A 2948-nucleotide genomic window follows, 5' to 3' on the forward strand; every position below is an offset into this window, starting at 1 on the left:
AATTCACAAACAAGAGCTATATAATAAAAAATAGGATCATCTGGAAGGAAACATGAAAAGAAAAGTACAAAAACATATGGTTTGGAGGGAGATGTTTTACAGAACTTCCTCCACAGCCTAAATCTAGAATTGAGGATTTGCCTGGACATATTGGTGCAAGGGTTGCATTTTAATGTCTGTAATGCAGCCCTATCACCTAATGACATTGAAGATACTCAACAACGCTGTCATGTCTCTGAAATTTGAAACTCATTTTAATCAAGATGTGGGAATTTTTCTTTCCCTCAAAGGGATTCCAGAAAAACACATGAGAGTATTCAGTACAGAAGATGAACCAGCTTGCTAATTCACCAAATCAACTTTGTGTTCTTCTCAGTGAGGAAGAAAGCACAGTTGGTAACATGGTGGAAGTTTGGAGAATCCAACATAATTGGGCTTTATTCTAATTTCATTTGGATCTCCAACTGGTTTGAGAGTGAAGTTCTGTAGAATGGTGGTAAGGAACAAAAACACCTCCATCTTCGCCAGGCCCTCTCCAGCACAAGACCGTTTTCCTAGAAAGAAACGGAATTATGCTTGGTAATCTTCATGGAATATCACAGTCAGCCAGAGTAAAAGAGACTTGCTGTTCCAGCACAATAATGGGAAAAGGAGTAAACGAGAAATATGTAGATGGGCAGAAAAGGTGAGAACTATTATTATTAGTTATAATTCAACCATTAATGGCCATAAGGAGAAGGAAGGAATTCCTTCTTCACAACATTCTTCTCACAGTAACCCCTTGTGTAGTGGATCTTGGAATGGAGTTAGAGGGCAGGTGAGCCAGGCAAGAGGCTCAGCTCATCTATTCAGGGCTCTGAGAAAAAGCCAGGTCATGGGAATACTAGAAAAGACAGTGTATGTCATGTCAGAGTGGGCTATGTGTCTTCAGAAGAACTGCCAGGAGGAGGCTCAGCCAGAGGAGAGTGGGAGGGAGAATGGGATTCCCCTTTTAGAGTGAGAGGTAGAGATGAGAAGGGTTTCTTTTTGCCAGCAGAAAAAGGCAGGAAGTGGTCACTTTTCTTGAATTTCCCATTCTTATCCAGGAAGTGCTGTGGGTCAAACTGGTCAGCCTTGGGAAACTCTTTCTTGTCATGCAAGACTGGGGTGAGCAGTGGGAATATTGTTGTGCCCTAAAGGGAAGAAATTCCAGAGGAGAGTCAGGTGTCATTATGAATATGCTTTGTATTCTAGTTCCAAAAATCTTCAGAGACTCACTATGTTCTCTAGTACAAAATGCATACTTCTTTGCATGTGCATGAGATGTCACACCATTAAGAATCTGCTTAGGCCCCAGTCTAGCTTTCCAGAGTGATGTCCCCATTATTGTCCCCATCAAGCCTTCCTTGGGGCTCCAGCTGAACTAGTCCAGCTGCTGTTCCCCATCCACAAGGCCCCCTCTGTGGTCTTCATGCCTTTATAGTGACCATGTCCCACACCTGGAAGCCACTCCTTGCTCACTTCAGCCTTTTAGATTCCCCAGCTTTCTTCAAGGATTGGCTTGGGTAACCCCTCTTACAGGAAACCTTGGCTGAGATGCTAAGCTCTTTGTGCTCTCCCTGCCCTCAGTTCTTTGGTCTATACATCATGTGTGCACCTGCTGCCTGTGGGACTCTGGGCAGAACATGTGAATGGCCAGTGCCCCAGGCAATGCTTAAAGACTCTAGGGGCACACTAGGCTACCTTCTGAGGGAATTTCTTCAGCAAGAAGCCACTTTGCCAATCAAATCACAGCTTGGGTCTGAAGGAAAGAAATAATACTTTAGGCTGACTTTTCTGGTTCCAAACAAAGCTACCTTGTGCGCAAGCCAAAGTCTTCAATGGTCAAAAACCCTTCTATTGTCACCTTGTTTCAGTAGCACTTGGCCTAGCAATTTTCACATAGTAAGTTCTTACTGAAGCCTTCATGATTTGAACTGAACAATGCCTCAGTGGGGTACATTAAATGTGAAATTAGGTGTGATGCTGCCTTCACTTTCCTTTCAGGGAGAATAGTTTTGCTCAGCCATTGCTAGGAAACTTCAATCTAATTCAATTTAATTCATTCACTGTTTATTTAGCAACCCCAGAAAGCAGCATTTTAGAGTCTAAAGACCTAGGTTCTAGTCTCAGCTCCAACACTGAAATGATCTTAGGGAAGCCATTACACCTGAAAATCAATGTCTCTATCTACACAATGGAACAGAGAATAGTATGTATACATTCTGCTTCACTGCCTAGTAAGAGAAAAGGACAAAAACATTTCTCTTGAGCAACCTCACCCTGTTACGTTCCCTGTACATTTTCTTTCCAGAGCATTACTGTAGTGAATGAGAAGCAGGAAGAACAGAGATAAGGGCACACTTTTCTCTTATTCTTCATTTAGCACCACATGCGAGTAAGCTGTATGTAATAACGCACTGCCTCAAGGAGAACTTTAAGTGAGATCATGACAATGGGACTCCATTTTCTCATGTCCATGATGAGATCATTGGAATAAATAGTGTTTAAGATCCCATTCTCCCAAGACTACTGACTTTGGGGTGGATATATTGTTGGAAATGAATGTCTCGGTTCACTGCATGGGGTATGTTGAGAGGTACGAGGTCAATGAATCTTTGCACTTCATGCACCACAGCACCCATGTATTGCATATCTTGTCTGTCCCTTATGGAAGGAAGTCGATTGTGTCCAATCATACATTCAATTTCCTCAAGAATTTTTGCTGCAGACACAAAAATACAAATCACCACTCAATGTTCCACTCTCCTGGGAATTCTCAACTGAGCCTGTTTGCAATATCTGCCTGATGTTAGGACCTGAGATGATTCTCAGATGAGCTCAGTGTCCTTCTGCTACTCAGTCAAGGATACAAAGGCTTCTGTAACAGCAATACCATAAACTTCCATGATTTACTGGGTAGGACTCAG

At 42.5% G+C, this 2948-nt stretch overlaps 1 long non-coding RNA gene across 1 annotated transcript; it reads right to left on the minus strand.

Moving 5' to 3' along the window:
* Positions 1–282: 282 nt before the first annotated feature.
* Positions 283–2657, minus strand: LOC110204347 (uncharacterized). The gene is made up of 3 exons (XR_002323287.2): positions 2556–2657; positions 1031–1172; positions 283–554 (listed from the first exon to the last, which is right to left on the minus strand). It is a non-coding gene; the product is annotated as an uncharacterized LOC110204347 (long non-coding RNA).
* Between the last annotated feature and the right edge of the window lie 291 nt (positions 2658–2948).

The sequence above is a fragment of the Phascolarctos cinereus genome, unplaced genomic scaffold, assembly GCF_003287225.1.
Source record: "Phascolarctos cinereus isolate Bilbo 61053 unplaced genomic scaffold, phaCin_HiC Scaffold_279;HRSCAF=877, whole genome shotgun sequence".
NCBI classification, from domain to species: Eukaryota; Metazoa; Chordata; class Mammalia; order Diprotodontia; family Phascolarctidae; genus Phascolarctos; species Phascolarctos cinereus.